The following is a 24,472-nucleotide window of genomic DNA, read 5'->3' on the forward strand; positions in this document are numbered from 1 at the left end:
GCCCCTGAGATATTGGAACACTGCTATCATGTCAGCCCTAGTCTTTCTTTTTATCAGACTAGACATGCTAGTTGTAATACAATACCTATGTGAAACTCAGTATAACTGCATACCTCAATAACATAATTGTAACAGGCATAGATGAGCAGTGTTAAAGTCAACGTACATTATTCCTAGATGTGAGTAGTTTCATGCTTTGGAAGGGATAGGTTTACAGATCCATTAATTTAAAGTGTAGACACCTATTGTATATGGATACTGATCTTCCTACATGGCTTCTATGAGAAGAACGTAAGAAGAAGAAAAAGGCAAGGAGTGCTGAGATTTTTACAATAGACATAGAAAGGCATCTATAAGGGCTTGGGAAATTAAGGCAAGACACCAAGACACCACAAAGTTTGGTTTGCCCCTTACATACTTTAAAAGTGGAAGATCAGATGAAAGTAATATATGTAGAAATAAGAAGCGACAGGCAAGGTGCAAAACAGTTATTATCTAGGCAAAGATCCATGCTTATAGAGAATCTGTGGCTAACCAGTCATGAAGAATCTACAACCTATGGGATCCTGTAGAAAGGCTGAGAAGAAGACTAATCTTTTTTTAGTCCTGCTACAGGGACTAACACACAATCAGAAACCAAAGGATTTCAGTTCTAGTGTCTGTTATATCAATCATTACTAACCATATCAAAAATAGTTAAAGGTTGCTTGTTCTCTTGCAGATGTTACTAGTTTAGGTAATGAAACATCTGCAAGAAAACAAGCAAGTTCAGAGAACACCAAGGACCCCTCATTTCAACCATGAGCTAAAATATTCTCCTTTATTAGTAGTTAAAAGTTTCTCTGAGCAAAGCTTGACTCCTGGTGACAACATAAATATAACCATGCTCCTTTCTTGGCTGAAGTATGGAAGTGGTTTGCTACTGGCTTCTTTCAAGATGTTTTCTAATTTACTAATGTAGTCTACAATCCTGATGGTCTCCTACTCGTATCCTAACCAGCCCTATCCCATTTAGCTTCCAAGACCAGATAATATTAGTAGAAGGTCCCACTTGCTGCTAAGATAAAGGATGGAGTCTGATCGGTTTAGCTCCCAAGAACATTGATAGGGAACATTGATGTCCAGATTATGAATGGAAAGTAACTGCATCTTTACTCTCCTCCTCCTACAAAGAGACAATATTAAGTGGGTTAACTATTCCTACAGCGATTTCTATGTCATGGGTTGATTGCTGTTAGTTTGACCTTTCTGTGACAAGCTATGAACAGGATCACAACTACTTCTTCAGCATTTCAGGGGTTAGTGCTGAGAGCAGTCCAAAGGTATGCTCTTAAGAAAAAAAAAAACATCAGTGCAAGCTTCCCATTTAGCACAATGAAATTAATAGCTAGGGTACTTGGGAATTTCTGGAACGCCCAATGTGGAATCAACTTTGCATTCCCACTGGAAGTCAAAATGTTATAGAAAGGTCAAGCACAATAATTCAATGCACTGTTTTCATTTTCATTCTGCCTTTTGGACCCATTAAATGTGGGTTTAATGACTCTGGAACCTCAGTACTACGCAAGCAGATCTGGATTCTGAGACAGCAATTTAGCATCAGTGTTGAACTTTTAACCTAAAACGTCTTGATGAATAATTGCTAGCTGGCAGAAGTTCTATCTGATAAGGACTGTATATGTATATTTAAATAACATCCAGATAAAAATGTGCTGTTTTCTGGGCAAATTAATTTGCAGGCAGTAAGTCATGTGAGCCTTAATATGTACCTAGAAGTAAAAGCTGCTCCTTTCAGTGAGATTTATTCTCCACCTCACCAAAAAAACCATGCAAGAATAACCCCAGTCCCCCATTACAATTGTCTATATGCAATACACTATTATATTTTCTTCTATATAACTTGCAAACTTAAATGATAGAGCAGATAAGAAGATGATTCACATCTTTACACCACTGGAGAACTTATCAAAACAAGTGATACTGGAACTTGTAAAACCTCTTCTTCCTTGGCTTTTCCCCTTTTTAAACGTTGATAGCGTTCACTGATTTGTTATAATGCCAAATATATTTATCATTTTGAAGGAGCCAGACCTTCGTTCCTGAACCATTTTCTAGGTGCTCAGAGCATCTTCACAGAAATATTTTTTTTTCTGCCTTATAGTATTTAATTATAAGAAAAAAAGAGATAAATTTATAAGAATGAAAAGCAACAATATTTCTTAAAATCACAGGTAAATATGATTTGAGTCTGATGACCACAAAAGTACAAACTGCATAAGAGAGTATAACTTTGAAGTTGTACAACCATTGCAGATATTTAATTAGAAGCTGATATTCCATTGTTGTCTAATCATTTAGCCTACTGAGTGTCTGTATTTGAAAAGCAACGGTTTCCTCCACTTCTTCATTGCAAGGAATACAAAACTTGGAAATAGAAGCCTATCAACCAGTTCTCAATTTGAAATCCATTTTAGAAATCAAAGATCTTTTCCTAACATTTCTTTCCATCATAATTTTAATTTTAATACCACGTAGGCATGTGGGCTTTAATTCCCAGGATTCTTAGAAATAGTCATGCTGGAGGGAGAATTCTGAGACTTCAAGGCCATCGATCTGAAAAATGTCTCAGTTCTGGATGGCTGCTCTACAAATATTATCTGAAAAAGGCACCAGTATATCCCATCAGAACCTACAAAACAATAAAAGAACAATCTAAGATGTAACTCCTCAAATTGGGAACACTACTCATCCTGAACAAAAGGCTTGAGGAAAAACCACGTGTTACTCAACTTTGTATAGGCTCAACCCATCAAGGGTTGGGCTCAGCCATATGTTGGGGAAAAGGTCATCCCAAAGGGCAGAATCTGAGGCATGACTTTTGCGTCTCACAAGTGACATTGTTTTAATGAAGAGACCCAGATTGTATCCTCCTTTTTGGAGTATGTGGGATAGGCAGATCTCTTGGGAGTAGGTGGGCTGACATGTAAAGATTTATAGGTGACAATCAGCACTATAAATTACACCGCAAAGCAGGTGCTGTTCATAGAATAGAGGTTTCACAGGGGCTTAACAAAAAATGTCCAGAATTACCCACATTGCTGTGTCTGAACTAACTACATTTTCTAGAAGGTCTTCAAGGGCAGTCCCATGTGGAGCATGCTGCACAGTCATAGTTAATGATAGCTACATAAACATGAGCCAAGCTAGATGAAAGCCCCTAGTTAGTCTTTTCTTAAGATTTTTTTTTTTTTTTATATTTAGATGACACATACTGTAAGTCACAATAGATGGCAGCACCTAGCCGATCCTGGCTGATCTGACATAGCTCAGCAAGGCTAAACCTGGTTAATATTTGGATGGGAAACCACCAGGAAATTACAAAGCTGTATGGCAGACAGGAAAAAAAAACATACTGGAAGAATAGAAATGTAAGTCATTTCCACATTATTGTCAAGAAAATTATATGGCATGTTGAAGAAGATTCTTGGAGCTAAGTTTGACTTGCGGGAATGGTAACTTTTGATATTTCAGGAATCAGTACTTAAGCATCAACTGAGAAGTTTCTAATAAAAACAGATAATAACTATGGCAGTGTTTTTCCACCTTTACAACTTGAAATTTGGGAGTCCAGAAATCTTCAAGTTGATAAAGATTGAAAAACCCCACCTGTGAGTTCTCTTGATGGCATACCCATCTTAGTTCAGCATGTCAGAGAACCAAACGCAGTGTTAAATTTGCCCTTCTTTTTGCAATCATTAGTGAAAAGACAACAACCAAAATCTTCTCTCAAGGCATAGCAACAAAGGAAAATGCAAAACATATGATGGCTCATGGATAAACAAGGAAACAAAGGTGAGCCAATTCTCAAACTTCAACTAATCCAGGATACACTTTACTTCCCCAAGTCAGAAGGACAAATGAGCAGCATAGGAAAGTATGTGGATAGTTAAGACAAGCACTTTTCCTGCTCTGTGGAAAGTAAGTGTTATTAAACGTCCAATAACTGAGGGGGCTTGAAATGCCTGGGGTACAGGGCTGTTTTTTTAATCATGGTTTTTAAAACAATGATTTTATCTGTGGTTTATTTATGGCTTTTTAAATATTGCTACATCATGTCAGTTCTATTATGTGAGTTTATTAAGTGGCCAGGGTAGAAGTAATGCCAATAAATTCTGCAGAGAAAACAAAATGTCACATTTGATTTCTAACGCTCAGAAGTTTCCTGTGAAAATTCTAAAAATATTCACAGCCTAATTGTAATAATAGGGGCAAATGTAACTCTGGGGTTTTGTTGCATTGGCAGGGAGGCTCCATCAGAAAGAGCCGGCCAGAGACTGCAGAATGGTAATGACCTGTTATTGGGCTTTGCTCCAATAGCTTTGCAGCTGATGAATATTAGAGGAGGCATCAGATAAGCTTACGACATGATTTAATAACTGCATCAGTTCAGCAGCTATGTCAGCAGATGTCCAGCCTAGTAAATCTACTTATTGCTTCTAAAAGGTCAGCAGCAGCTGAATGAGACAGCAAATGGGGGAATGTGACAAAGATGTAGAACACTGGATGATTTAAAAACAGAATATGATTCAAACAATGGCTCAGACTCATTCAAGGATCTCAAAAACCATTGCGTCCAATCCTGCCAATTCCAAACAGCCACTGCTGCAGCATTAGGTGGCCAATTGCCACTTAGAAACTTCTGACAAAAGAACATTTGCAATGCATGAGACAAACTGTTCTAACATTCAACAACTCATCACCCCAGGAAGCTCCGTTGAAAGTAAATGGAGTTCCAACCATCAAATTATGCTCTTCAAGAAGCAAAAGCATGGTATTTTCCAGGTGGATAAAGTGCTCCCTGTTTCTTCCTACAATAATGAAGTAATAGCCACTTTAACAAAACTTTGCAAAAAGAATTTTACTTCTCTTTTTTAATTTCACTTCTTGAGATGGAGAAATTAAATTGAGCCAGATTAGGTTAACTTCCTGTCCCAACATTTAGATGTAAAGTGAGTATGAATCTCTATGTGTCTAAACTTATGAATTAGAGCAGTGATTCTTCACCACGGACCTCCTTTAAATACTTTTTGTGGCCGCAGACCATGTTCATGGACCCCCAAGACTTAACTCAAGATTTAAATCATAACATTTCTTCAAGCCTTCGCGGACCTCCTGTGACGACATCACAGCCCCCTCCCCCAAGGTCCACAGAGCACAGGCTGAGAACCACTGATTTAGAGCATTTCTTCTGGGACAACAACAAAAATATTCTATAATAAGTAGGTATCTACTTTCTAAGCCAAACATAGCCAACTCCTTCAATAGTTCCTAATGTGCAATGACAGAAACCTTTGATTCCTGACTGTACAATATATCCATAATTCGACAGACGGAATGATATCTGATCACAGCAAAGCTTACTGCATTGTTGTTGCTGCTAAAACTATTGAAATGGCAAACTGTAAGCAGACAAATCCACTTCTAGTTGCAACTTTTTTTAAAGCCCATAAGTTTATGGGCCAGTGGTTTGGATTAGAGAACATGTTTCACCACATAATTAATTAACAAGGTCATCAGTGGCACCTTTTTAGGACTTTTGTTTATTATAATTTGTTCTTTAAAATTAGGCATCTATGGAAAATGAAATGCCAGATAGAATAAAGATAAGGATACTATGGCAGGCAGGCAGGCAGGCAGACAAACAGACAGACAGACATAATTATCTATATCATCTATATCAGGAGTGTCAAACTGGCAGCCCGTGAGCAGATGTGTCCAAACCCACCCCAGCTCATCTGCATGTGAGCAGATACATGCAGTCCAAACCCACCCCAGCTCCGCGAAGGGGGGAAAAAATCGCAAAATGTCACATGACAGCAACGTGACCACTCATTTGACACCTGTGATCTATATATAGCAATATACTGAGTCATTTCAAAGCTAAGATACAGTCCCTCTGCATTATTAAGAAGCCCTCCCTTAATATTTTTTTGTTTTCTGTCAGCCAGATAGAATTTCTGTACTAGTACTGGCCTTTAACAAAAAATTATTAAGAGATCACAAATGACTACCAATTTCATTTTCAGTATCCAGTCCTAGTCTACTCCGATACATTAATCTTAAATTTAAATAGAAGTAGGGGAACAGTTGAACAGGAAAAAAAAGGCATTGGAATGCCTCTAGAAGCTTGATAAAACATCTCTTGCATCTGGGCCCGTAAAACTCTGTTGGGTCCAAAATTTGAAACCAGATGTATCCAGTATTAATATCCAACACCCAACAAGATTAGCAAAAAGGGTGTTCACCCTCCCACACAAGTTGCGTACGCTGCATTCAGCAATATGCTTAATTAATTTACTGTGTGAGAAACAAGAAATGGAAGCAATTTCCTGTTTAGAGGCCTTTATCTTCCGAAATATTTAATAGTTTATATAAGACACACTGAGTCAACAAATCCTATGCAAAAGGAAATAACAAAAAGCTAGTATACTGACATTCTATATCCAGGTGGGGCGCATGCACGGATGCTGCGCGCACATTGCATTTTGGGGGTTTGGGCGCACTTTGGGCACTCAGTGCAGAAAAGGTTAGCCATCACTGTCCTATATTGTCATGATTTCCTCCGTTTTGTAACTTAATAATAAAAGGCTAATACTCTTCACCATTGCTATTTTGCACATTTTGCTCTAATTTAACTCAGATTGAAAGAGTTTATTAACATCATAATGCTGTGACAACTATAGGACTTGTTTTTAAAAGCAGCTTAAGTATAGATTAATATATCCTGCTCTCCTCCATAACCTAATGGTTCTGGTTTGGGAATTAATCATAAGCAAAACCATAAGGTGAATTAAGGTTCTCAGCAGCTTAGCCCTTGAAATTGCTTTGAGCATCAGGAATCTCTTCTGGAATATTAACTCAGTGGAAAAATGCATTTCTTCTGAGCATGAAAATGTCAGATTATTGATGTCTTGCAAAATAAATAAATAAATAAGAGAAAGGTTGGAAGAAAAAAGGAAATGAAGATTGCCAAGGCTTCTGTAGTCTGAATCCTGCAGATGAAACATGTCAACTTCCCAATTCCACTACATTCACTACAAAAATCTAAATGGGATGCCTTTAGTATACTGATTTTGAAAGATGAGAAATATTTAAGAGTTCTGAATGGCTGTGTTTTTCTTAAGACAAAAAGTATTTGGATTTTAAAAGGTTGGTAGCCAAAATTTGCTAAAGATATTTGTGAAATGGGGTATAGAAAGAATAATGCCTTGGAAATATCCCTTATAATTTGCAGAAATAGAAAACTATCTTTCTCTTAAATTCTGCTAGAAGAAACTGATTGCATATCCAACTGTTTCTATGTTCATGTAAAATGAGGGGGGGGGAATGAACAAATCAACATTAGCTTCTTTCTACACTCATACACTCAAATTTGTTTTTTTCTAATTTTACTAGTCTCTACAAGCATGGCTACTTATGGTGAAGAAGTGAGGGTTTGTTTGGTTTTTTTCATTCGTATTTCAAACCTTCCATTTTTGGCTATGTAACTGAAATGAAGGAAATTGTCCCAATGGGATACTGCGTCACCGTAGGAAAAATTAAAACATTCCATACGCACTAAGGATAATATAAATAACAAGAGATTTTGCAGTCTGCTCTCTGTAAGGTGGATTTCATACAAACATACAGAGGAAGAGATCATTGCTATACACTTATAACAATAGCAATAACCCTTAGACTTATATACCACTTTACAGTGCTTTACATCCCTCTCTAAGCGGTTTACAGTATCAGCATATTGCCCCCAACAATCTGGGTCCTCATCTTTGGAAGGATGGAAGGTTCAGTCAACCTTGAGCCGGTGAAACTTGAACTGCCAAACTTCTGGCAGTCTGGTAGTATTAGTCTGCAGTACTGCATTTAACCACTGCACCACCATGGCTCAGAAAGCAGTAGTCTGTTCCTTCTGCAAGAAACCCTTGCTGGATCCTATTGATCAGGTCAGCTTTCAACTAGTTCCCAAGCTTTCCTTTGTAGAAAAGGTTGTAGAGAAGAGGGTAACTCCACAATTCCAGGGGGATCCTGGAAGAATTGGATTATCTATTTTATTTGAGGGTCTCTCAAATTACCTTTGCCCACCCCATCAAATCAGATGGAAGTGACTGCTGCAGGTTCCCACAGTTAGGGAACCACACTTGGTGGACCCAAGGAGGTGCCAAGGCACCCAACTCATGAAACATTCTCCTCCCCCAAAGTGAGGTCAACTCCATTCCTATTTATTTTCCAGAAGTTCCCTGAAGATCTGACTATGTCATTGGGCCTGAGAGTTCCAAGGGACTGGGGATTTTTTTTTTTTTAATTTGATTTATATGCCGCCCTTCTCCCGAGACTCAGGGCGGCTTACAGTGCGTTAAGCAATAGCCTTCATATTTTTGTATATTTTATACAAAGTCAGCTTATTGCCCCCACAAACTGGGTCCTCAATTTACCTACCTTAGAAAGGATGGAAGGCTGAGTCAACCTTGAGCCTGGCAAGATTCGAACTTACTTTAATTGCAGACAGCTGGTGTTAAATTACAGTGCCTTTGTCTGCAGAGCTATCCAGGCTCATCCAGATTTTGTGGTGGCTCCTCTGCTAATCTAATTTCTTGAGTGGCCTTATGCTTTTTAAATTCTTTAATAATGACTGGTTGTTTACATGTTTGTTGTTTTGTATCTATGTTGTATACCACCCAGAGTCATTTCATGTGATTTGTATGGCCATATAAATTTGATTTTTTTTCTTCTTCCTTTGCTTTGGGTGGGGTTGAGGCAACTGAATGCAGCTAAGCATTTACTGGCCGGATGTCCTTCCTGATGCCTATGCGGAGTTCACAGCAGATATTTTCTCTTTATGTCCTGATATAGCAATATCGTTGCTGCTTAGGACTGAACTTTCAATCTTTTGAGGGGGAGGCAAGCATCTTCACCTCTAGGCCATCACATCACTCCAACCATATAAATTTGATAAATAAATAAAATAAAGTCTGCCCAGCTATAAAACTATCACTTAAGATACTCCAATTATGCTAAGAAGTGATAGTGTACAGAAATTCATGGACATCTATCACCAGCTAATTTTTACCACTCTTGAAGGTAAATTCCAGGCTTCTCAATTAAATCTTGCCAGGCATGTCACAGGGTTTTTGTTTTTTTTTTTGTACAAAAACATATTTCCATTCATCATCCTGCCTCTCTGCCAGAATTATGTCACCACAAACCATTTGGCATAGCAGTACAACAATAAAGCTTTTTACACTCTTAATGTGTCGAGTGACTGAAATGTCGGGATTTGTTAATTTTCACAACAGAAACTAGTGTTACTGCTATCACTATTACTGCCAATACAGGAAATCCCACAGTGTTTTATACTGAGGGTTGGGAGTATAGTCCAGTTACATGTTAATAAGAAGCATTCAGGCTTCATATATTAAATATGCCTTTCTGAATCATTTATTTTACTAAGGTAGCGTTCTTTGCCTCAGTGAAGGGAATACCACCATGGTGCCACAAATGCGTAACCAAAGCTTTGGGGAAGCCCAGAGGTATTGGAATTCCTGCTTTCAGATGTGAAAATAATTGTGTCAAAAAGAACGGCATGAAAAATTAGATGCGACCTTCATGTTCATTCAAGCCTTTCCACTGACTGCCAGCACTGGCATCTCTGGCATCTTGCCTGTGGGCTGGGTTTTCTCTAATCTGTCATTTAACAGTATGTCATTTAATAGCACGTGCTGTGTAAGGAAGAGTGAAAAAAGATACAGCAACTTAAATGCTCCCTTTCTATGGGAAAATGTCACATCCACTTGACCTAAAGCATGTATAACACTTTTGATACCTAGAATGATGATTGTAAGTGCATGCCACAGATGTTTGTAATATATGCAGAGTGTGTATTTTTGGTTTTTCAATCCCCATTGAGATTTGTTCTATGGCTGGCTATACTCAGCATCGGTCAAATATTTTTAAGACAGCTGTCCCAACCTGGTGCCTATCAGATGTGTAAGACTACAACTGCCATTGGAGAAATGTAATCCAGCACTCTTAGAAACCATGAGATGGGGTGGAAGAGACTGCTTTAAAGAAATAGAAATGAAATTGAAAATAATGGGGAAATGGGGAAGGGGAAAAGGGAGAGGTAATTTTATAAGTTTAATAAAATTGTAATATAAAAATAGGAGGCCCAGCTTGGGAATAATGTTTCAAGGATAATTTCTGTACAACTGACTTCCTTATAATGAATGCTAAAATGCTTTAAAATATAAAGTTATTAAAATACTATAGAAGCTGAGTGGGGGAGAAGTGTATCAGTCCTTCTAAAAAGTGTCAAAACCCCAGCACCTCATCATAAAAGCAAAGCAAACTTCTACTTTTACTGTGTAAACTCGTTCTTGTTGGATAGCCAATTTATCAAGAGAGAGTACTTTTCTTATATCCTGCTGATTTTAATCACTGTACAAATAAATGTTACTATAAAAAAAAAGAAAAACAAGAAAAGGACAATGAGATGAACAGATTTTTAAAAAAGTGAAGTGGAGGATGACTGTTCTGTTTTCACAAAAGAAAAACTGCTTTCAGGGACTGCAGGCAGGGACAACGTTTACAATCCCAAGGGCTACAAAGCGCTTTATAGAATCAAATCTGGAGCTCTGCACAGCCTTAACAGGTAATGAAGGTATCTGTTTTGATCTCAAAAGTCATGCCTCCATTCCAAGAAATTCTTCGAAATATAGTGTGGGAGTCTGAAAAATTCTACCATAATGAGAATTCCTCAAAAGTAAAGATGTTGTCTGAACCTTCATCAAGCAAGAATCACATGCAAGTGAGATGGGTGGTCATATATATTCAATCGATCAATCAGTCTTAGGTGTCAGCACTCTACAAGATACACTGCCCACTATTCCTTGCCTTAATACTTGGTGTTTTTACAAATAATGGACTAATTCCTTTTAATAACAATAGCAAGGTAAGGTCCATATTAAAATGTTAAAAGAAAGAGTAGAGATCTTACATGAAATTCTGCCAGCACAAGGTACCATTTATAGTAACCAATTCAACTAATAAGCATCATTTTTATAAATATATAAAAAATCAGACATGAATTAACTGGATAACAGCTGCCTAATCATAATAACTTCCTTTGCTACACATTTTTCCTTCCTATACAGTGGTTTTATTCTATCTTTTTATCTACCTTTTTTTTAATCTGCCTTTTCTAGTTGAGGTGCAGAGGGAATAAACCTAAACCTATCTGGCAAATACAAATCACTGAACCCCCAAACACACAAGCCTTCTTTCTGGAGCTATCTAAGACAAAACTTTTCAGCAAATCTTCCACACAGCTGCTTTCCCATTCCCACCCCCTTTCCTTTCCTTTCCTTTCCTTTCCTTTCCTTTCCTTTCCTTTTTTTTTTTTTGGGGGGGGGGGGCAAAGTTTCCACAGAAAATAGATATCCCTCTGCCGAAAGCCACTTAAACTATTGCAATTATAATAGCAAAATAAGATATTGTATCATCTGTGCTTTAATGGGGGAAACAAGGGGGCAGAAATTAAGTAAGATTTCTATCCAACAGAGATTGAATTTCATTTTAAATTTCCTTTGAAGCACCTCAGAAAGAGAAGAGACCAAACACATGGACTTCCAAGCAGGTTGCACTGTCCAGAGAAGGGCAAAATCAATCACCCAATAGTCCTGAAACATCCACCATCTGTGAAGGAGTGTGTGACCTTGGTTGCAAATGCCCAATTGCCAACCTCATATATGAACTAAGTTAAAAATAACAATTTATCTTGTCAACTTGCTAACTTCTAGATATTCTGCCAGTTAAAGGATTCTCTGACAAATCTGCTTCTGAGGAGGAAGATGAAAATATGGATAATATAGATATGCATAATGGATATAATATAGTAATATTTTTATATTTCATTAATCTTACCAGAATAGAAAAGAACTTAAACTACCAAATTTTTCACTCAGTTCCAAGAGCCGGTGAACTTGAAAGCCATCTCTGTTAAATTAGGATGATAGTGCTTCTCGATTTGGGGGTGAACATGAATTTTGAGATGTAAATTCTTTCAAGGCCAAAAGCAAAAATACAGCTTTTGCAAGTAAGCATCGGACACACAGCTTTTAAATGAAAATAATCATTACCTCTGTTTGTGCCACTCTAAAGAAAGAGAACAGAAAACATCATGATGATGTAAGCCCTCCAGAGATGGGTGGGACAGCAGATTAATTAAGAGACAATGTGTAGTCATTTTCTGTACATGCATGTTTCTATGCTAGCACCCTCCCTGCTCCCACAAGAACACAACTGAACAATTTTTCTACCACAAGAAAGCCACAGCCTTGGGGCCGGGGGGGGGGGGAGTCCTGCTCTCCAAAATACTAAATACCATTTCTAATGTCCAAATGCATTGTCTGGAGAAAAAGTTAAAAGAAATAGCTGGGAGACAAGAAAGGAAGTAAATTATTTGGTAGAGAAGAAAGGAGAAAGGAGGCCTGGATGTCAGATTGTTAAAAGATGGAAGCAAGATAGAAACTGGAAACAGCCATATGGTTTTGATGAGGTAGTTTTCAGGAGAAGCAGACAGCTAAGCAACATGGAGCCAGATGTGAGAGCTAAACTCAGCTTCTCTGGGATAGAAGTGAAGGAGGATATAATTCTCAGTTAAGGGAGATGGTCGTGTCTTATGGAGGTGATGATTCACTGCATGCTCAAGCAACCATCTCTGGACCCCATGATACTGCAGAATGTTCATCCAGTCTTCCCTTCTGAGGGAAAGTTGTAGAGAAAGTGTTTAGAATATAATGTATCATTTATATTCTGTTATTTTTGCTCAGTGACCAATAGAGATTTTGATTTGATCTGAAAGTTCACTTACTTATTTTTGTCACCTTCCATCCTGTCAATATTATAGGGGATTAAAGAGATGAAAAATTGGAGGACAGAGTTCTATCAAGGTACATCACCTTGGTTTTCTGAAGGAAAGGCAAGATATAAATCAAAGAAATAAATATATGTATATAATAAAACCTGTTCAAAATATAATTTATAAACGGAATATTTTCCCCATCGTGGACAGGATGTTTATAGCATTTATTAGTGGTAGTCCTAACAGCCTAGTTAAAACAAAAATGTTCCCAATACGTAACACTTTCCCTATTAACTCTTCCCACCATTATAGGTATTCCTAGCCACTTTCATTTCTGTAAATGATTCTGCATTTCATTTATCTTCACAGCATTTTAATACAGTTTTGCCATTTGACTGTATCTTTTTATCAACTGTCTACTGCTCAAAAAGCTTCTATGATTTCTCAGTAAGAAAGCACAATAATCATATTAAAACATCTGGAGCCAATCAAGGGAAAAACAATTAGAGGCAATTTGTAATAGGAAAACAACTGGGGAGGTACATCAAGCCCCATGTCTCTTCCACTGAATATCACCGCACACAGTCACAAAGCTGGTATGCCACTTTTTAAAAAGCCACACTTAAAGGAAATATTTCATAGTATTCATTGCAGATGAGCCTCTAAAAATGTATTTTATCATAATTGGTTTTATTTAAAATTATTTATATTTAATATGGAATTAATATTTGTATTTTTGCTTATGATAATTAATAATATAATTAAATAGTGCATACAATGTATTTTTCATTTTTGAGCCGCCTTGAGAAGTTCATATGTTTTTGAAAGCTGGCTAAGAAATGGATTAAATAAATTTAATTTATGGCATTTTAGTGAACATGAACAGACAAGTCTTAGGAATAAAACCACCCTGCTGAAGCCAATCAGAAGACCAACTAACCCAGCATTCTACTTCTAAAAGTTGTATCTAATATCTTTGAAAAACTGCTGAAAAACAGGACATTAAAACATTAAAAGATCCCTCCCTCTGCATCTAAATTCCAAATGACATGAAGAGGTAAAACATGCAGAAAATTGACAGATGTGGACAAACCTCTGTTTATCTATATGGATCCTTCTCTGAACTCTGTATTGTACTAAGATTTGCAAAGGGGGTCATCAGTAGATTAACTCATTTTCAAACTTTTTCTCAACTGGGAATTTTAATCAGTCAGCTTGTACATTCATTTTGCAAAAGCTGCTTATGAAACCTCAGCAAACTTTCACCCACAATGTATAAAGGTCTTTAGAAGTGCTTCTATAATTTGGGGCCCTGCAGTAAGGCTTGCAAATACACTCTTAATCCCCACATAGTTAATCTTCCCATGTGCGGCTGAAAGGCTACAAATGGCTATATGAGACAGCAGAGGGGAAAGAGATGGAGACAGGGATAGGAGGAGAATGCCTTTTTATTTATAGCCCCTCAAAGCAAAACTCATCAGTGGAAAACATTCTGAAATCATCATCATTAAGTTTTTATAAGAGTCCTAAAAAAAAGAATCTATTCTAAATGCAATACATTAACAAAACCAGATGCCTACCCACAAGCTCAAAATCTAAGCATCTGTTCAAGTTCACTGCCGGCAGATACCAGATTTCTCTCCTTCTAAAGAACTTCCAAGGAAGAATTTTTTAGAAATTCTCCAGGTGGGTGGTTTCTTCTGAATCTTACACTTAGCAGAATACCAGTAAATTGGGTCTGTCATCCTCAAAAGATATTATTCTTTCCCATATGGATCCCTTCATGATGTCCTTTTAGATCAGCATTTTTTCAAACTTGGCAATTTTAAGATGTATGGACTTCAACTCCCAGAATTTCCCAGCTAGAAAACATTGTTTAGATAATCCAAACCCCCACCATACAGCCAAAATCATTCCATTGTGCCATAAAAAAAACACCCTACTAACACTTTCTCCTATGATATTTATTTTTGTTAACTCCAATGATTCACCAAATAATTCAGATATATTTACAGGCTCTCCACTTTATTAACTTTAGCAGCAGAAAGCTACCATTTTCTAGGATAAAGATAGGAAATATTTAGATGGCCAGAAAGAGCTTTTAATATTTTAGGAAAGGCAATGATCAAAAGAGGTAAAGCTATATACTGTAACACATAAAATTCAAGTTAGTTTTCTAGTTCTGGCACATTGTATAGTGAAAGGACTTTGTTGTTCTTTAAATACATTAAGTTTATTCTAGATCTCACATAAAAGTTGTTCCCACCTCAGAATTGCAATAAACATGCTTCTCATTTTGGGCAACAGAAAGCCAGAGAGAGAGAGAGAATAAATTTGGGAACTACACATGGTCACCTCTGCACTCTTTTCTTATAAGGGTTGCTTTCTTCTATACTAGTAGTTTTCTAATTCTTATCTGTTTCTCTCTCACACAGAGAGAGACTGACAGACAAAAAACAAACAAACCAGAAAGAGATAATCCAGTATTTTTATTCTGTAAATTTGGCTCAGTAACTACCACTCTAATCCCATGCAAGCGAGACACATGGCTCACACCTCTGATACAGTGGTGGGTTTCAAAATTTTTTACTACCAGTTCTGTGGGTGTGGCTTGGTGGGCGTGGCATGGCAGGGGAAGGTTACTATAAAATCTCTATTCCCTCCCCACTCCAGGGGAAAGTTACTGCAAAATCCCCATTTCCTCCTGATCAGCTGGGACTTGGGAGACAGAGAATAGATGGGGGCGGGGCCAGTCAGAATTTTTACTACCAGTTCTCTGAACTACTCAAAATTTCTGCTACTGGTTTTCCAGAACTGGTCAGAACCTGCTGAAACCCACCTCTGATCTGATAGTTTAACTATACTATGACCATTTTCAAATATGATGGGTTCTTTCAGAGGCCTTCCTATCAGAGCCCACAAACACTAATATCAGATTTCCTAGTAGTATCCAGCATGGGTATGCAAATATTGTCTACGTTTAGAGCAGTAGTCCAATTCATGTGATAGGGAGACCCTTCAAATATCATCCCCTGGCTCAGATTATTGGTATCATTGAAGACTATTTTTTTGGTAGCCATCTTCATCAAGAAATCTGTGTATAAACCAAAATAAGGCTATGATTTCCACTTAATAATAATGATGATGAGATGATCTTTAACACCATCAAACAACACCTATCTATCCTAGGTCCTTAAGGACTTAATAGTGGATACAAATGCCAAATCCAGTCTAAGCCTCTGACTGTGTGACCAGCCATCATTATCTTCATCATACATTGAAATATCTGCAAGAAATACCATTTGGGTCCATAAAATAGCAAAATAGTAGAAAATGAAGCAAGTGTTCTCCGGGACTTTAGAATTCATGCAGACGGGCACCTGTCACATAACACCCCAGACTTAACAATTGATGGTAAGAAAGACAAAAAGAGGTCTGCATGCTGGACATTGGCAATACCTGAAGACAGCAGAAAAGAAGGGAAAGTACTGGGGATATCACAAAATATAAATACCACAAATAGAAATAGAATGACTGTGGCAAAGCAAAGGTAGTACTAATAGTAATAGGCACCTTAGGTGCAATCCAGAAGCAACTGGAGCACACTTGAACATGAAAGGCATTGACAAAATCATCAATTACAAAAGGCAGCTGTACTTGGAACACCTTACCGTAAATCTTGTGATGGTACCTTTAATATTATTAAACAACAGCAACTGCCTATGCGAGGTCCTAGGAAAGAACTCAATAGATGGACAAAAATACCAAATCCAGTCTAAATATCTGGCTGCCTATGCAACCAACCATAAAGTGTAGATAATTGTTGTGGCAATACCAGGGGATAGAATTGGAAAAGATCACAAAGAATCAAGTTCTGAAAATTGAAGCTGAAATATTGTGGCATAAAGCAGATGTGGTGGTCCCAGTTGTTACTGGCACACTGAGTGCCATATCAAAAAATCTTGGATGGCACCTAGAAAATCTGTGCTGTGACAAATTTCCATCTGTCAATTATAGGTAGTCTTCAACTAACATTCCCCTTCCCATTTAGTGATTATTCAAAGTTACAACAGACCTATTTTAGGGCAACTTACAACCAGGTTTCAATGTTCTGATGGTTGCCTCTCATAGCACTCAGCAACATGGCCACAATTAGAGCTGTTTGCAGCATCCTGTGATCATGCATAGGACAGGTTTACCCAGGGGTGGGCTGTTGGGGGTTCACAGGGGTTTGGGAGAACCTCTAGCTAAGATTCTGTGCAGTTTGGAGAACCCCCAAATCCCATTCGTGACTGGCCTCACCCACCCCGCCCCTCCCAGGAGTCCTCTCACAGCCAATTTTGGATGCAGGTAAGGGCAGGGTGCATGCAGAGGCTCGGAGAGAGCGAAAAACGGGCCTACTGGAACTTCAGAAAGGCCAGAAACAGGCTCGTTTTCGGCCTCCAGAGGGCCTCTGGAGCCTGGGGAGGCAGTTTTCGCCCTCCTGGAGGCTCGAGGAAAGCCTCCGGAGCCCAGGGAGGGCAAAAATGCACCCCCACCGTGGTGCAGGAGGCCGACTAGGCCATGCCCACCATGGCCATGCCCACCCAGCAACTGGGCAGAGCACCCCTTGCTAAAGTTTTTGAAGCCCACCCCTGATTTTACCAAAAACCAGCAATTACTTCTGCTTTTCAGCAAAACTGCATCCATAGTCCACTGGTTCATTTAATGACCACATTTGCTTAATGACTGCCACAAAAAAGACAATAAAAATGGTCACATGACCATCATGACTAATGGGCAGGCACTATTATCGTTCTAACACCTTAGACAAATGGTTGTAGAAATTAATGGATTTGGCTGAAATGGCAAAATTGACCATCTTGATTAAAGAAAAGAACACAAGTAACTTTTGTTTCCATATGGAGACCGCTTCTGAACTTCATGCTTGACGTGGAGAAGAATGAAACTTTGACTTTGGGATTTACCAATTAGACTGATAGATCTTTATAGAAATGGCTTGTTTATACTATGGTATTAGGAAAAAGGAAAAAGTTGTGATCTGATGTTAATGACTTATTTTACTGTAATAGAAAGAGTCGGAAGTCAAAGCTTCTTTTCTTCTTCTTTTTTTCTTCTCTTTCTTCACTTTTCCTCACCTTTCCTTTCCCACTGCTTTCCTATTTACTTTGTATTTGGCATTTTCTATTACTTTACAACTCAATAAAAATGTTAACTATCAACAAGAGCCCAACACCAACAATAGTACCACCCCGCAGGGCTGAAACAATTCTTGCGATTTCATGCCGGCTGCACATTTCCGTTCAACGCTGTTTAGGCTTAAGTAGACATTTGCTTCAGAAATGAGAGGCATGCCAGAGGGCTTGAGAGGGAGCTGCGCTTCATACCTATGTGGGAAAGGTCTGGCTCACCAGGCTCATCCCATCGAGCGGGTTGGTAAAACGTTTCATCGGTCAGCAGAAACTGGATCATGGTTTGTTTCATTATGATCTCCCCACCTTTCCAAATCTCATTAATAAAGGGGCCTCTGCACGATCACAGTCTTCTATTACTAAGAAACACTAAGCTCAGAAAGCATATCAGATGTACGCTGGCCCTAAATATACACACATTTTCTCTCCAAGCAGCTCTGTTACAGCAGTTGCCCAGCTCTATTGTAGGCACACACTTTTTCAACCCCACCTTGCCCGTTGTAATCCTATTGCCATAGCAACTATTTATGCAACATCACCACAGGAGCCATCCAAGGGACTGTAATGCCAATGTAGGTAAATAAGCTAAATGTGGGTAAATAAGCCAAAAAATCTCTTAGTTTCAGGCAGACTACAGGTAGTCCTCGGCTTACAACAGTTCATTTAGTGACCGTCTGAAGTTACAACAGCACTGAAAAAAAGTGAGTTATAGCCATGTTTCACACTTACGACTCTTGCAACATCTACATGGGTTACGTGATCAAAATTCAGATGCTTGTTAACTGACTCATATTTATGACGGTTGCGTTGTCTGCACTGTGATCACCTTTTGTGACCTTCTGATAATCAAAGTCAATGGAGAAACCAGATTCACTTAACAACGGTGTTACTAATTTAACAACTGCAGGGATTCGCTTAACAAATGTGGCAAGAAAAGTCGTAAAATGAGGCAAAACTCACTTAGCAAATTTTTCACTTAGCAACATAAATTTGAAGCTCAATTATTGTCATAAATTGAGGACTATCTATACCGGTATAATCCAAGGCAGCTCAATTTCCACATTGCAGCATTGGCCTGTTATCATTAAAAGTAATGTGAATGCACACAACGCATAGCTTCGGCTCCAGGAATCTGACTCTGAAAGAAAAGCAGAGAAAGGGATCTAACTTTCAGGAAAGTATAGTCTATCTCAGGGGTGGGCAACTGTGCCCTTTTACAACCTGTGGACTTCAATTCCCAGAATTCCTGAGACAACTTGGAGTTGAAGTCCACAGGTTGTAAAAGGGCCACAGATGCCCACTCCTGGTCTATCTAGTTATTGTAGAAGCTGGGTGTTAAAAGACAGGCTTATTTTTTCACATCTGATGGGTTTTAGGGAGATGAAATAGAAGACAAAAGGAAGATGATCATCTCCTCTTTAAGTGCTTGGAGTTCTAATTAGAAAAAAAATTAAAGAAGACATCCCCCATGATAACATAAGCAGCACAACACCTAAAATTGTGGTGCTTACAACACCTATAAACATAATAAATATGTTTAATTCTCTCAAATGTGGATCAAATTCAACCTCTATCCAAGGATAAATACTAAATGTTCTATAGTATTTTGGCTGCATCTATGCAGAAATTAATTTCTACAATAATGGGTTTATTTCACCATCAAGTGTACATCTTAATCTGAAAGGTTACATATGAATTAAGAAGACTTATCTTTTTTATCTGACTAATAAAACCATTTATTCCATTCACTCACCTTTAGGGTATGATTATTGATTCTAGGAAAATATTCTAATCTCAGTATCTGCATAGAAATTGCATTGCCCTTGAATGCTTACACAGATACTGTGAAGGAAACACATGAAGCATTATTAAAACATATTAAAACAATGCCACTCCATTAAGGAGTCTAGCTAGCATCTCCCTGTGGTTCTTCTCCCATGTCTTAGTACAGTTTTGCCTCCTTAGGACTTTGTCATGCTGAAATTACTGAGTATCAAAGTTTACTTAAGTTTAATAACATAGTGAGAGTTCCCCCTTTTCTTCTGTAATTATCTTCCCGTAGTTTACCACAAACATCCAGCACAAACAGCCTTATCAGGTAGAATCTGAATACTGTAGTTATGTTGGAATCCTACAAAAAAGCAACTCTATAGTACAGGTAGTCCTCGACTTACAACCACAATTGAGCCCAAAATTTCTGTTGCTGAGTGAGCTTTTTCCCATTTTACAACTTTTACTTGCCACGGTTATTAAGTGAATCATTACAATTGTTAAGTTAGTAACACAGTTGTTAAATGAATCTGGCTTCCCCATTGACTTTGCTTAGTCAGGAAGTTGCAGAAGATGACGACATGATCCCGGGACATTGCAACCATCCTAGATATGAGTCAATTGCCAAGCATGTGAATTTTGATTACGTGACCATGGGGATGCTGCAATGGTTGTCGTAAGTAATAATTTTAATTAGCAATTTTATGATGTTTGTGTGTCTATATTTTTCTTGAAAAAACTTCCTTGAGTCCTACGGGAGAAAGGCGGTATAGAAATATAATAAATAAATAAATAAATAAATAAATAAATAAATAAATAAATAAATAAATAAATAAATTCAGTGCTGTTGTAACTTTGAACTGTTGTAAATTGAGGACTCCCTATAATCTTTTTATTTATTTATTTATTTTGTATGGCCATCCATCTCAGCAAGTGACTGAGCAGTGAACCATCTTAAAATAAGAAATGTTTAGAGAGCAAAGGTAGGCCCAAATCCTAAGCAGTACAGGAACTAGGTTCACATACTGCAGAAAGCAATAGCTCCATTAATCTTAGTACTGTTGGCCTGATAATATACTGAACCATAATCCCGAGTTTATAGGACTAGAGGTTATCGTATAGCCAAATCCCTTGCTCAATGTAAGATCATTAAAGCATGTTTGACAGATGACTCTCTAACCTCTTGTTGAAACCTCTAGCAAAAACTCACATCATCATGTGGCAGACTGTTCAATTGGCTAACAACCTCTAAGAAGTTCCTTCTGAAATCTAGCCTAAATATCCTTACTTAAGTATCTTACTTAATGCATTCAGGAACTCCTCTTCAGAAGTTTCTTCTGAAATCTAGCCTAAATATCCTTACTTAAGTATCCTTACTTAACGCATTCTGGTTCTGATTTCTAAAGCTATAGAGCAGTGATGGCTAACCTTTTTGGCTAACCGTGCCAAAAGTGGGGGGAGCAGGGAGGGGTTTGCCCGCACGCGTGCCGACACCCATAATTCAGTGTGCCCCCCGTGCTCCCCCTGCTTTTTTCACACAATGGCATAGTGGGACCGGTAGGCCCCTTTTTCACCCTCCCCAGACTTCAGAGGATTTCTTGGAGCCTGGGAAGGGCCTTCCGCACCCACCCTGGAGGCCCTCCGGAGGCCGGAAACGGCCCTTTGCCAACTTCCGGTGGGACTAGAAGTCCTGTTTTTCGCTCTCCCCAGGCTCCAGAGCCTTCCTAGGAGCCTGGGGAGGGCAAAAACGACCTTCCCCACCCTTCCCCACAACTTCCGGTGGGCCTGGAAGGCCTGAAAATCAGGTGGGCGGTGCGCACATGCATGCCGGAGCTGAGGTAGGGCAATGCTCACGTGCCCACCGATATGGCTCCATGTGCCACCTGTTGCACACATGCCATAGGTTCGCCATCATAGCTATAGAGAATAAGTCCATTCAGATGTGGCAATCTTCAGATATTTGGAAACTGCTATTATATCTCAACAGCTAGTTAGGTATAATGGTTAAGACAACATGCTGGAAACCCTACGTAGCGCACAGATAATGTAAGAAATTGTACTCAGAATAGTTTCAATAATTTTTTTATTTTCCTTAGGAAAACAAAACTAAACAATAATACCAACCAAAGCACTGTGACTTAGGACTGGACTTTGCAAATCTTTTAAAGAAAAGCTTCTGAATGCATGGGAGTCTATATCAAGCATCGCTTTACATATAATTCAAGCAGTCGTGTCTTCCATAGTTGCTTCAGCTGTTTCCACATGTGGGAAGCAGCTGTGGGAACCTAAAAAAGACATAGTGGCTTTAATGAGCTTCCTTCATGTCCCTTGTGTTTTAGAGCACTTTCTTCAAAGAATTTTCATAGCCTCATGTTGGCTATCCACGAGCCTGACCTCTCTATTCTGGCCCTCAACCAATGTTAAGCCATGGTTAGTGTAATCTGTGATCCAAATCATTATGTGAATATCGCGGATATACTGGATACATATCATCTTGTCAAGTAACTCCTCCTTCTCCTTCTTGACTGTGCAGTCAGTGAGCATCTCTACCTCAGTGTTAGGTTTGCCCGATTGACTTGTAAAAAAAATGTTGGGTTTAAATATATACACTGATACAAAGAATTTTAAAGACTAAGATTCAGCTGAAACCAGAACTTTTCTTGGTTGGGATTAATGGACAGTCAACTAGAAAAGAGTCAGAGAAGAATGTTTTTATAAGATTATTGCTGTAAGGTTACTATATGCACAAAAATGGAAAAACTCCGATATACCCAAAATGGAGGGATGGTTAATGAAAATTATGGAAGTAGCACAGATAGCAAAATCAGCCTGTTTGCTTAGGGAATGATCAACTGTTGCATTTATTAGTGACTGGAAACTCCATTTGAACTTTTTTCTGAAGAAAGGGGGAAAAAATGAAATTGTGATAAAGGGTTTCCTATGGAAGAAGGAAATTATAATGTAATTTTAAAAGTAAAATATAAATGCATTTATAACCACTGTCAAAGAAATTGGAAGCGGCTTATTTTGTAATTTCTTTTCCTATTTTCTTTTTCATATTTTCATATTCTTTTCTAATATTGGTATTGCTTTTATTTTGTTAAAAAAAATCCTTCAATAAAGTTTGTACATATATGTTGTGTGTGGTGCAGCGTTGCAGCTGATTCGATGCAAACTTTGCTGGAGGTTTCAGATTTTTGCATCTCCTTTCCATAAACACTTGTGGGCATCTATTTTAATTTCTAATTCAAAATCTTTTAACTTCCATTAATGAGGCCACAATGCTCTTTGTTACGTAGCATTTAGACCATTTTTTGTTAAAAAAAAGAATTTGCATCAGCAGGCTATTAACACTGTGATTTCTTCCTTCCCTCCCCTTTCCCCCCCCCCTTTTTTTTAGTCAGTTTTATAAAGCAAAGTCAGGCAAAGTCATATATTTAAACGCCTGGCTGGCCGAACAATTCTATTTGACTTTATATGGTTATAAGGAACAGAGTATTTCCCACATTTGTAGTGAGTTAACAATGCGGAAACGGTAATCTCCTCAGTTTCTTGCAAAACCTTATTATAAAGTTAATCCAGAACATTTCTTGAGAGCCCATATTATCTTGTCATTTGTGCCATGTATTTACCTGTGGTTTCTTTAACCCCTCTCTAGTTTCCATTGTTACTCCCTTCTTTTTCTGCCATTGCTACATGTCAGGATGGGGAGGTAACAATTGAAACAGAAATCCTTGCAAAACCAGAAAGATGGGCAATAGTATCACTGCTGGAATAGTACAAAACTGCGAGGTAACTGGGGACTTTTAGCGCACATTTACAATCACCCATTTTTCTATGTGTTCAATTCCACCCCAGGGGAAGTCCTCCATTCTTTGTTTTCCCTCTACGAAGGAAACACAACCAGAGACTGTGTGGAGATGTAAAAGGGAAACACATATATCAACACCTTCCCCAGCTTTGTAAAGCTACCATCAAAAAACATTCTAAACCAAGAGAATCAAACAGAAAAATAACTATTCCACAGCTGACAAAAACTTTTAGGAAACAGGAATGCAAAGTTTGAGATGGTGTTAATTTAGATCATTTGAGGTATACACTTTTTAAAAATGCAAGGTGTGAGGTAGCTTACAGGAGGGTAGAGAGAAATGTTGGAAGTCCTTCATAGATTTATTATGATGGCTCTTTTATAATAACTTCCTTAAAGGTTTCTCCCTACTCCCCATATAGTCCTGCACAAATTTCCACCTGCAAGAGCTTACAAACTTCTGTAATAACTTACAATACCTGCATCAGGGAGAGTTTGGATCTTTCAGTCTTCAAAATGGAAATAGTACTTCTCCGATTGACAAAAGGTACAAAAACCAGGTGGGGCTCATTTGTTAATTCATACCAGGAAACAGTAAACACTTCATGTGACAAAGGAAAAACATGTTGTAAAAGATAGTTTTGAACTTTGGAGCTGTCAAACATATTTGAGATGGGAGCTATCCACTCGTATTTCCTCATTATAAATAGCAGCCATCTACAGAATTCAATCCAAAATGAAATATCAACTATCAGCAATCAGAGACTGCAATGTAGATATTTACCA

At 38.1% G+C, this 24,472-nt stretch overlaps 1 protein-coding gene across 2 annotated transcripts in view; it reads right to left on the minus strand.

Moving 5' to 3' along the window:
• DAAM2 (dishevelled associated activator of morphogenesis 2) overlaps positions 1 to 24,210 on the minus strand; it is a 161,430-nt gene extending 137,220 nt beyond the window's left edge. For both annotated transcript variants that reach the window (XM_070932454.1, XM_070932453.1), the window contains exon 1: positions 24,166 to 24,210. The gene's annotated coding sequence lies outside the window, so the exon portion shown is untranslated. The remainder of the gene's footprint in view (positions 1 to 24,165) is intronic.
• Between the last annotated feature and the right edge of the window lie 262 nt (positions 24,211 to 24,472).

The sequence above is a fragment of the Pituophis catenifer genome, unplaced genomic scaffold (genome assembly GCF_029215685.1).
Source record: "Pituophis catenifer annectens isolate HBS135680 unplaced genomic scaffold, rPitCat1.0.hap2 SCAF_1, whole genome shotgun sequence".
NCBI lineage: Eukaryota > Metazoa > Chordata > Lepidosauria > Squamata > Colubridae > Pituophis > Pituophis catenifer.